The sequence below is a fragment of the Triticum urartu genome, chromosome 6 (assembly GCF_003073215.2).
Source record: "Triticum urartu cultivar G1812 chromosome 6, Tu2.1, whole genome shotgun sequence".
NCBI classification, from domain to species: Eukaryota; Viridiplantae; Streptophyta; class Magnoliopsida; order Poales; family Poaceae; genus Triticum; species Triticum urartu.
In genome coordinates, this window is record NC_053027.1 from 488,023,814 (window position 1) to 488,036,769 (window position 12,956).

The following is a 12,956-nucleotide window of genomic DNA, read 5'->3' on the forward strand; positions in this document are numbered from 1 at the left end:
ATCCCGCCATGACGCTTTGCTTGCAACTGCACCAGCTGACTGCCCCACCATTCAAAATATACACGTATCTGGTTTGTGACTTAGAGTCATCCAGATCTGTGTCGAAGCTAGCATCGACGTAACCCTTTACGACGAGATATTCGTCACCTCCATAAACGAAAAACATATCCTTAGTCCTTTTTAGGTACTTCAGGATATTCTTGACCGCTGTCCAGTGTTCCATGCCGGGATTACTTTGGTACCTTCCTACCAAACTTACAACAAGGTTTACATCAGGTCTGGTACACAGCATGTCATACATAATAGACCCTATGGCCGAGGCATAGGGGACAACACTCATCTTTTCTCTATCTTCTGCCGTGGTCGGGCATTGAGCCGTGCTCAATCTCGTGCCTTGCAACACAGGCAAGAACCCCTTCTTGGACTGATCCATATTGAACTTCTTCAATATCTTGTCAAGGTACGCACTCTGTGAAAGACCAATGAGGCGTCTCGATCTATCTCTATAGATCTTGGTGCCTAATATATAAGCAACTTCTCCAAGATCCTTCATTGAAAAACACTTGTTCAAGTAGGCCTTTATGCTTTCCAAGAATTCTATATCATTTCCCATCAATAGTATGTCATCCACATATAATATGAGAAATGCTACAGAGCTCCCACTCACTTTCTTGTAAACACAGGCTTCTCCATAAGTCTGCGTAAACCCAAACGCTTTGATCATCTCATCAAATCGAATGTTCCAACTCCGAGATGCTTGCACCAGCCCATAGATTGAGCGTTGGAGCTTGCACACCTTGTCAACATTCTTAGGATCGACAAAACCTTCCGGCTGCATCATATACAATTCTTCCTCAAGGAAACCATAAAGGAATGCCGTTTTGACGTCCATTTGCCATATCTCATAATCATAGAATGCGGCAATTGCTAACATGATTCGGACGGACTTCAGCTTCGCCACGGGTCAGAAAGTCTCATCGTAGTCAACCCCTTGAACTTGTCGATAACCCTTAGCGACAAGCCAAGCCTTATAGATGGTCACATTACCATCCGTGTTTGTCTTCTTCTTAAAGATCCATTTATTTTCTATGGCTCTCCGATCAACGGGCAAGTCGGTCAAAGTCCATACTTCGTTTTCATACATGGATCCTATCCCGAATTTCATGGCTTCGAGCCATTTGTCAGAATCTGGGCCCGCCATCGCTTCTTCATAGTTCGAAGGTTCACCATTGTCCAACAACATGATTTCCAGGACAGGGTTGCCGTACCACTCTGGTGCGGAACGTGTCCTTGTGGACCTACGAAGTTTAGTAGCAAATTGATCTGAAGTTTCATGATCATCATCATTAACTTCCTCTCTAGTCGGTGCAGGCACCTCAGGAACATTTTCCTGAGCTGCGCCACTCTCCGGTTTAAGAGGCAATACTTCATCAAGTTCTACTTTCCTCCCACTTACTTCTTTCGAGAGAAACTCTTTCTCTAGAAAGGATCCATTCTTGGCAACAAAGATCTTGCCTTCGGATCTGAGGTAGAAGTTATACCCAATAGTTTCTTTAGGGTATCATATGAAGACGCATTTTTCCGATTTGGGTTCGAGCTTTTCGGGTTGAAGTTTCTTCACATAAGCATCGCATCCCCAAACTTTTAGAAACGACAGCTTAGGTTTCTTCCCAAACCATAATTCATACGGTGTCGTCTCAACAGATTTCGACAGAGCCCTATTTAAAGTGAATGCGGCAGTCTCTAAAGCATAGCCCCAAAATGACAGCGGTAGATCGGTGAGAGACATCATAGATCGCACCATATCCAATAGAGTGCGATTACGACGTTCGGACACACCATTACGCTGAGGTGTTCCAGGCGGCGTGAGTTGTGAAACTATTCCACATTTCCTTAAGTGCGTGCCAAATTCGTGACTCAAATAATCTCCCCCATGATCTGATCGTAAGAACTTGATTTTCCTGTCACGTTGATTTTCAACCTCACTCTGAAATTCCTTGAACTTTTCAAAGGTCTCAGACTTGTGTTTCAATAAGTAGACATACCCATATCTACTCAAGACATCAGTGAGGGTGAGAACATAACGATAGCCACTGCGAGCCTCAACACTCATTGGACCGCACACATCAATATGTATGATTTCCAATAAGTTGGATGCTCGCTCCATTGTTCCGGAGAAAGGAGTCTTGGTCATTTTGCCCATGAGGCATGGTTCGCACGTGTCAAATGATTCATAATCAAGAGACTCCAAAAGTCCATCTGCATGGAGTTTCTTCATGCGTTTGACGCCAATGTGACCAAGGCGGCAGTGCCACAAGTATGTGGGACTATCATTATCAACCTTACATCTTTTGGTATTCGCACTATGAATATGTGTGACATCACATTCGAGATTAAATAAGAATAAACCATTGACCAGCAGGGCATGACCATAAAACATATCTCTCATATAAATAGAACTACCATTTTTCTCGGATTTAAATGAGTAGCCATCTCGTATTAAACGAGATCCTGATACAATGTTCGTGCTCAAAGCTGGCACTAAATAACAATTATTGAGGTTTAAAACTAATCCCGTAGGTAAATATAGAGGTAGCGTGCCGACGGCGATCACATCGACCTTGGAACCATTCCCGACGCGCATCGTCACCTCGTCCTTCGCCAGTCTCCGCTTATTCCGCAGCTCCTGTTTTGAGTTACAAATATGAGCAACCGCACCGGTATCAAATACCCAGGAGCTACTATGAGTACTGGTAAGGTACACATCAATAACATGTATATCACATATACCTTTGGTGTTGCCGGCCTTCTTGTCCGCTAAGTACTTGGGGCAGTTCCGCTTCCAGTGACCACTTCCCTTGCAATAAAAACACTCGGTCTCAGGCTTGGGTCCATTCTTTGGCCTCTTCCCGGTAGCTTGCTTACCAGGCGCGGCAACTCCCTTGCCGTCCTTCTTGAAGTTCTTTTTACCCTTGCCTTTCTTGAACTTAGTGGTTTTATTCACCATCAACACTTGATGTTCCTTTTTGATTTCCACCTCCGCTGATTTCAGCATTGAATATACCTCAGGAATGGTCTTTTCCATCCCCTGCATATTGAAGTTCATCACAAAGCTCTTGTAGCTAGGTGGGAGCGACTGAAGGATTCTGTCAACGACCGCATCATCCGGGAGATTAACTCCCAGCTGAGACAAGCGGTTGTGCAACCCAGACATTTTGAGTATGTGCTCGCTGACGGAACTATTCTCCTCCATCTTACAACTGTAGAACTTGTCAGAGACTTCATATCTCTCGACCCGGGCATGAGCTTGGAAAACCATTTTCAGCTCTTGGAACATCTCATATGCTCCGTGTTGCTCAAAACGCTTCTGGAGCCCTGGTTCTAAGCTGTAAAGCATGCCGCACTGAACCAGGGAGTAATCATCAACACGGGACTGCCAAGCGTTCATAACGTCTTGGTTTGCTGGGGGTGGTGCTTCACCTAGCGGTGCTTCAAGGACATATGCTTTCTTGGCAGCTATGAGGATGATCCTCAAGTTCCGGACCCAGTCCGTATAGTTGCTACTATCGTCTTCAGCTTGGTTTTCTCTAGGAACGCGTTGAAGTTGAGGACAACATTAGCGTGGGCTATTTGATCTACAAGATATATTGTAAAGATTTTAGACTAAGTTCATGATAATTAAGTTCATCTAGTCAAATTATTTAATGAACTCCCACTCAGATAGACATCCCTCTAGTCATCTAAGTGATACATGATCCGATTCAACTAGGCCGTGTCCGATCATCACGTGAGACGGACTAGTCATCATCGGTGAACATCTCCATGCTGATCGTATCTTCTATACGACTCATGTTCGACCTTTCGGTCTTCCGTGTTCCGAGGCCATGTCTGTACATGCTAGGCTCATCAAGTCAACCTAAGTGTTTTGCATGTGTAAATCTGGCTTACACCCGTTGTATGCGAACGTTAGAACCTATCACACCCGATCATCACGTGGTGCTTCGGAACAACGGACCTTAGCAACGGTGCACAGTTAGGGAGAACACTTTCTTGAAATTATTGTGAGGGATCATCTTATTTATGCTACCGTCGTTCTAAGCAAATAAGATGTAAAACATGATAAACATCACATGCAATCAAATAGTGACATGATATGGCCAATATCATTTTGCTCCTTTTGATCTCCATCTTCGGGGCGCCATGATCATCGTCGTCACCGGCATGACACCATGATCTCCATCATCATGATCTCCATCATCGTGTCTTCATGAAGTTATCTCGTCAACTATTACTTCTACTACTATGGCTAATGGTTAGTGATAAAGTAAAGTAATTACATGACGTATAAGTTGACACGCAGGTCATAAATAAATTAAGACAACTCCTATGGCTCCTGCCAGTTGTCATACTCATCGACATGCAAGTCGTGATTCCTATTACAAGAACATGATCAATCTCATACATAACATATATCATTCATCACATCCTTTTGGCCATATCACATCACACGACATATGCTGCAAAAACAAGTTAGACATCCTCTAATTGTTGTTGCAAGTTTTTTACGTGGCTGCTATAGGTTTCTAGCAAGAACGTTTCTTACCTATGCCAAAACCACAACGTGATATGCCAATTTCTATTTACCCTTCATAAGGACCCTTTTCATCGAATCCGATCCGACTAAAGTGGGAGAGACAGACACCCGCTAGCCACCTTATGCAACTAGTGCATGTCAGTCGGTGGAACCAGTCTCACGTAAGCGTACGTGTAAGGTCGGTCCGGGCCGCTTCATCCCACGATGCCGCCGAATCAAGATAAGACTAGTAACGGCAAGTAAATTGACAAAATCGACGCCCACAACAACTTGTGTTCTACTCGTGCATAGAAACTACGCATAGACCTAGCTCATGATGCCACTGTTGGGGATCGTAGCAAAAATTTAAAATTTTCTACGCATCACCAAGATCAATATATGGAGTCATCTAGCAACGAGAGGGAGAGGAGTGCATCTACATACCCTTGTAGATCACGACGGAAGCATTCAAGAGAACGGGGTTGATGGAGTCATACTCGTAGTGATCCAAATCACCGAAGATCCTAGCGCCAAACGGACGACACCTCCGCATTCAACACACGTACGGAGCGAGGATGTCTCCCGTGCCTTGATCCAGCAAGAAGGAGGGAGAGGTTGAGGAAGAGGGCTCCAACAGCAGCACGACGGCGTGGTGGTGGTGGAGCAGCAGTACTCCGGCAGGGCTTCGCCAAGCTCTTGCGGAGGAGGAGAGGTGTTGGGGAGGGGAGGGGCCGCGCCTTGGATGTGGTATGTAGCCCTCCCCTTGCCCCTCTATTTATAGGGGAAGGAGGAAGGGGGCCGGCCCCCTCTAGATGAGATCTAGAGGGGGGCGGTGGCCAAGGGGAGGGGCTTGCCCCGTAAGCATGGGTCCCCCCTTAGGGTTTTCCCCCAACCCTAGGTGCATGGGCCCAAGGGGGATGCGCCCAGCCCAAGTAGGGCTGGTTCCCTTTCCTCTACGGCCCATTAGGCCCTCCGAGAGAGGTGGCCCCTCACGGTGGACCCCCGGAACCCCTCCGGTGGCCCCGGTACAATACCGATATGCCCCTGAACCTTTCCGGTGACCGTATGACAATTTCCTACATATAAATCTTCACCTCCGGACCATTCCGGAACTCCTTTTGACACCCGGGATCTCATCCGGGACTCCGAACAACATTCGGTAATCACATACAAGTCTTCGTAATAACCCTAACATCATCGAACCTTAAGTGTGTAGACCCTATGGGTTCGGGAACCATGTAGACATGACCGAGACAACTCTCCGGCCAATAACCAACAGCGGGATCTGGATACCCATATTGGCTCCCACATGTTCCACGATGATCTCATTGGATGAACCACGATGTCGAGGATTCAAGCAATCTCGTATACAATTCCCTTTGTCAATCAGTATGTTACTTGCCCGAGATTCGATCGTCGGTATCCCAATACCTCGTTCAATCTCGCTATCGGCAAGTCACTTTACTCGTTCCGTAATGCATGATCCCGTGACCAACTACTTAGTCACACTGAGCTCATTATGATGATGCATTACTGAGTGGGCCCAGAGATACCTCTCCGTGATACGGAGTGACAAATCCCAGTCTTGATTCATGCCAACCCAAAAGACAACTTGATTCATGCCACCTAGTTACATTGTGACGTTTGGTACACCCAAAGCACTCCTACGGTATCCAGGAGTTGCACAATCTCATGGTCTAAGGAAATGATACTTGACATTCATAAAAGCTCTAGCGGACGAACTACATGATCTTGTGCTATGCTTAGGATTGGGTCTTGTCCATCACATCATTCTCCTAATGATGTGATCCCGTTATCAATGACATCCAATGTCCATGGTCAGGAAACCGTAACCATCTATTGATCAATGAGCTAGTCAACTAGAGGCTCACTAGGGACATGTTGTGGTCTATGTATTCACACATGTATTACGATTTCCGGATAACACAATTATAGCATGAACAATAGACAATTATCATGAACAAGGAAATATAATAATAACCATTTTATTATTGCCTCTAGGGCATATTTCCAACATTGAGTACCATGTTTATGTACCCAATAATGCAGAGATCAGGAAGTTAATACTTCTGGAAGCTCATGACTCGCCATACTCGATACACCCAGAAACACCAAGATGTATTTGGATTTTAAGGAGCGTTTCTGGTGGACTGGTATGAAGAAGGATATTGCCGAGTATGTAGCTGTATGTGATGTATGTGAGAGAGTGAAGGCAAAACATCAGAAGCCAGCAGGATTACTGCAGCCTATGCTGATACCCGAATGGAAGTGGGATAAGCTTGGCATGGATTTCATCACCAGATTACCCAGGACCCAATCGGGATATGATTCTATCTGGGTAGTAGTGGATCGTTTGACCAAAGTGGCTCACTTTATCCTAGTGAAAACCACCTATACAAGTGCAAAGTTGGCCAAGATATATATGACCAGGATCGTATGTCTGCATGGAGTTCCGAGGACCATCGTATCATATGGAGGGACACAGTTTACTTCAAAGTTTTGGCATCAGCTGCACCAGACTTTGGGTACTAGGCTAGAGTTTAGTACAGCCTTTCACCCACATACAGATGGGCAGACCGAGAGAGTCAATCAGATTTTGGAGGACATGTTGAGAGCTTGTGCGCTAGATTATGGATCTAGTTGGGAGGATAATTTTCCTTACGCAGAGTTCTCATACAACAACATCTACCTGGCCTGTTTGAAGATGGCACCTTTCAAAGCCTTGTATGGAAGGAGGTGCAAGACACCATTGATGTGGGATGAAGTTGGAGACCGTCAGTTGTTTGGACCGGATTTGATCAAAGAATCCGAAGAGAAGGTTAAGTTGATTCGCGATAGACTGAAGCTAGCTCAGTCCAGGCAAAAGAGTTACGCAGATTTAAAACGCAAGGAGGTAGCCTATGAGATTAGAGACAGAGCGTATCTTCGTGTGTCACCTCTCTGAGGAGTTAAACATTTTGGAGTTAAGGGAAAGTTAGCCCCGAGATTTGTAGGACCATACCGAGTTTTGGAACGTATGGGAGAAGTTGCTTACAAGTTGGAGTTACCTAAAGGACTGTCAGGAGTTCATGATGCGTTTTACGTTTCCCAGTTGAAGAAGTGCCATGCAAAGATGGCCGATATTTCTCTGAGAGATACAGTGCCCCTGGAAGCAATTCAGTTGGATAGTGATTTGACCTACGAGGAGAAACCTGTTAAGATTCTCGAGTTTGCCAGCCGAGTTACGCGCAGCAAGGTTATCAAGTTTTGCAAAGCTTAGTGGAGCCACCATACTGAGGATGAAGCCACCTGGGAACGAGAGGATGATCTACGGAAAGACCACCCACACCTATTTTCTAGCCAACCCGAATCTTGAGGGCGAGATTCATCTTAAGGGGGTAGGTTTGTAACATCCAAAATTTTCAATTTGGAATGTTATACATAGGTCATCATATGCATATTATATTTTTTTGCATCTCGTTTGTGATCCTATAAATCCTAAGCAACTCAAGGACCCACACAGAGAGTTGGGGATTTCACTATTTTCATATTTGAATTTTTCTCAAATTTTGAAAAGAGGATCATTTTGGTTTTAATTTTTTTTCTCCCTGAGATCTTTCCAATATCAAAATAAATGAAAGGAGATAAAATGACTTCTCCAAAATAAAATAAATATTGGAGGAAAAATGTTAAAATCAAATAAATATTTTATTTGGGATTTTATTGCTATTTTATTTGAATTAGGAAAATATGCATTTTTTAAAATTGCATTTTTAGGCCAAAAAATGTTCACTTTGTTCTAAATATTTTATTTAGACGGTGAAATTTTTTTTTGGCATTTTAAGAATTTTTTTATATTTCTTTAAGATTTTTCCATCAGCAGAATTTATATAAAAAAACTTATCCGGACCAAACTGGGCCACAGCCCAGCCGGCCCGCTCGGGCGCCGCCTCCGCAACGGACTAAGGCAGGAGTCCGGGTCGCCGCCGCCGCGCTGCCCCCTCTCCCAAGTCGGAGACCACGGGGGGGGGGGGGGGGTTAAAGCCGCCGCCCCGGGCCCCCTCTCGCCTCCCACCGCCCCGCCGCCCGCAGCAGCAAGCCACAGCCGCTGCCTGCCGCCGCCGTCCCGCACCGCGCCTCGCCACCCGCCGCCCACGAGGAGCCCCGCCGCAGCCCTGCGGCCTGCCTCGCCGGAATCCGGCCGCCGCCGTTGACTTCGTCGCTGCCGTTTTTTCGGTTTTAGGTTTAAAGCGCTCAGTTTTTCTTTAAAACCCTAGATCGGTTTTTTATTAAGATCGGTTTCCTCAGTTAGGTTATTTTACGAACGTTCGTTCGTTTGGTTCTGTTAACGAATGATTTCATTCGTTAGCCTCTATTAGCGGACATTCGTCCACTAGATTTTTCTTTTTCTGTTTATTTTTCGCCAGGGACCAATCCACGATTACTTTTATCGCAGATTAGCCCCTGATCTTCAAACCCTCGCATCTTTTTAACCGTTCGTCCAAATCCAGTGAAACCAATGCCAAAATCTTTGTCTGGAAGCCCTCTTTCTAGTTAATCAACTTGAACATGGTTTTGACAATTTAAAATTTTGGTTTCAAGCAGATTTTTATTCGAAGTTCTTTTGACCGTAGTTTTAGTTCCGTAGCTTCGATTCGATTGATTCTTTTTGCAAATCGAAGCTCTTCAGTTGAACTTTCAGATTGGGTCTTCTTATTTGAGTTTTACCCTTGCATATATGCTTGAGTACTTATGTATGCTATTGTTTGTTTGTGATAGATTTTCTGGAGTGCGAAGCGTGCTACTACGAGTCTCTAGGGTTTGCGGATCGTCAGCAAGGCAGGTAACACTTTGTTCATACTTCTTCATTACCTAGTTTTTATGCATTAGCTACAATCCTCAAACATTTCATAAGTAGGATCTTTTAACTTGTGGATTTGGGAAGTAGATGATGAGGTAGAACCTATAGCCCTTTTATTATCAAACCACTTGGAGTTACTTCTACGTTATGGTTAGGTTGCCATGTGTAAGGGCATATTTATCCCTAAGTGTTTTGGTGATTGATGACAACGCATTTGCGGACTAATCGTGTGCCTTGAGTATTCCAGACACTTCATTGCTAGGCACAAGACGATTGGGTGCCCCTCGAAGACTGATAAAGACGGCGTCTTTTCTACGTTTCTTTTTGGTGGATTTGAGTCGTAGGAAAGCCGTACTATTAACAGGGGGTCCGTGTTGGAAAAGTTTGGGTGGAATCATCACGTACACGTCTCCTTCTTGTCCCCTCCTTTTTCCTTGGAGCTTCCTCCGTTTTCTTGCCCCCCTTGTCTGGCTGCTGTGGTTGATTGCGGTAGTACTGCTCCCAGGAAAACGGTAGTACCGTAGGCATCCACGGTAGTACCGCGCGGTGGCGCGGTAGTATCGCAGGTGCCCACGGTAGTACCGCTCCCTGGGAGCCGCACTACCGCTGCCCACCAGGCTAGTGCCGCCCTGTTGCGGTAGTAGGGGCAGATGCAATTTTTTACGTCCGCACCGACCACGGTAGTACCGCGCTATGTAGTACCGCATGGGGGGCCCGGTAGTACCGCGCGTGCAGAAGTACCGCCCCCAGCTCCTGCGCATCTATTTATCTTTACTGTCGCTGGGGTTGCGGCAGCACTGTGGGTCGGTACGGTAGTACCGCACAACCGTGCAGTAGTAGCACTTGGTTGCAAGCAGTAGTACCGCGCGGCCTTGCGGTAGTACCGCTGGCCAGGCGCAGTAGTACCGCTGGCCGCGGGCTGGTTGGTGGGTAACAGTTGGATCCTTTTCCCACACTATATAAGGGGTCCCCTTCTTCCCCGTTGACTTACCTCTTCCACCCCCAACCTCCATTATTGCTCTAAGCTCCATTTTCACCCGATCTCACTCCCTAGCCGACCAAACTTGTTGATTTGCTCGGGAGTGGTTGAGAAGGCCTCGATCTACACTTCCACCAAGAGATATTTGATTGCCCCCACTAATCCCTTGCGGATCTTGTTACTCTTGGGTGTTTGAGCATCCTAGACGGTTGAGGTCACCGCAAAGCCATAGTCCATTGTGGTGAAGCTTCGTGGTGTCGTTGAGTACCTCCAATTGAGTTGTGGAGATTGCCACAACCTAGTTTGTAAAGGTTCGGTCGCCGCCTCCAAGGGCACCAATAGTGGAATCACGACATCTCGCATTGTGTGAGGGTGTGAGGAGAATACGGTGGCCCTAGTGGCTTCTTGGGGAGCATTGTGCCTCCACACCGCTCCAACGGAGACGTACTTCCTCTCAAAGGGAAGGAACTTCGGCAACACATCCTCGTCTCCACCGTCTCCACTCTTGGTTATCTCATGCCTTTACTTGTGCAAGCTTATTTGTTTCATATATCTTGCTTGCTTGTGTTCCTATCCTTGTTGCATCATATAGGTTGCTCACCTAGTTGCATATCTAGACAACCTACTTTGATGCAAAGTTTAAATTGTTAAAGAAAAGCTAAAAATTGTTAGTTTCCTATTCACTCCCCCCCTCTAGTCAACCATATCGATCCTTTCAATTGGTATCAGAGCCTCATCTCTTTATTAAGGGCTTTACCATCCAAAGAGTATGGTTGATACCGTAGACGGTGTGGAGGAACACTCCGGTGTGAATCCGACCTCGTCTACAGGCTATGGGGGAACCTCGGTCTCTCGTAGGAGTTCAATGTGGCCTTGGAGACATTGAAAACCTCCATGACGACCGAAGTTGAAAGCATGTTTACTAAATTTCTTGAGGGGCTTAAACTATCCACCGCACAGTTGAAAGTGGGTGACCCCGCCGACAAGGTGACGGATGCTATCCCCGACAAGGGGGAAGCTAGTAGTGAAAAGGCTCCTTCTTCTAGTGGTAATAATGGCACCGACATCTTTGCCCATGTGGAACCACCACTTGTTTATGGTGGACCGGTTCCTTCCACTCATTTGAATCATGCCGGTCCTCCCCCTAAGATTATTAAAAATGAGGACTTTGATTCTTGGGTTTACCGCTTTAAACGTCATTTAAATCATGTGAACACTAACCTTTGGAGAATCATTGAAGAAGGTTTCTATCCACATGATCCAAGCAACTTCACTCCTTGAGAAGCCGCGGACAATCAATTCAATGAGAATGCTCTCTTCATCATTCAAGATGCAATTCCACCCGAAGACCTACCTCATCTTCGTCCCTTCGCTTTGGCCAAAGATGCATGGCATTGTGTTGTCTCTCTCTACCGGGGAAGCGCAAGCATTCAACGCTCCAACTATGAAGTGGTACAAGATGAGGCCGATGAGTTTGCAATGAAAGAAGATGAAGAACCTCGTGAGCTTTATCGGAGAGTAACCAAACTCGCGGTCTCACTATGAGATCACGGGAGCAAGGACACGGATGACAATTGGATCAAGCGCAAATTACTAAAGGCAATGATGCCCTATCACAAGGCCATGTCCTCCGTCATTCGTCAAAGACCGGACTTCCACACTTTGACCTCAAGCTGAAAGTGCGTTATATCGACTAGAGGGGGGGTGAATAGGCGATATTTATGAAAGTCTTCAAAACATGGAAGTTTCGAAGACAAACGATAGAAATAAACCTATTACCATGCAGCGGAAGGTAGACTACACTAGGCAAACCATAGTCAAGTATTCAATGAAGTGAAAGCACAATGACCAATAGCAGCTAGGTAGTAAGGATCAAGTAGGAAGATATTATGAAGCGAAACGGAACACACAGTCACTCAGTGAAGACAAAAGATAGTGCAATCATAAGTGACTTCACAAGGACCAACAGTAAGTAAAGGGAAGGGAAGGATGAAACCAGTGACTCGTTGAAGACAATGATTTGTTGGACCAGTTCCAGTTGTTGTGACAACTGTACGTCTGGTTGGGCGGCTAGGTATTTAAACCTGAGGACAGACAGTCCCGGACACCCAGTCCTGAACACGAAGCTCAGGACACCCAGTCCTCACCGTATTCCCCTTGAGCTAAGGTCACACAGACCTCACCCAATCACTCTGGTAAGTCTTCAAGGTAGACTCCCAAACCTTCACAGACTTCGTTCACCGGCGATCCACAATGTCTCTTGGATGCTCAAAACGCGACGCCTAACCGGCTGGAGGATTCACAGTCCTCAAGTGTAATAAGTCTTCAGATCACACAGACAAGAAGACTTAAGTGATGCCTAACACTCTTTGGCTCTGGGTGGTTAGGGCTTTATCCTCGCAAGGAATTCTCTCTCAAAGGCTTCGAGGTGGGTTGCTCTCAAACGACAAAAGCCGTACTCTAACTCTGAGAAGCCAACCATCTATGGTTGTAGGGGGTGGGCTATTTATAGCCACTAGGCAACCCGACCTGATTTGTCCAAA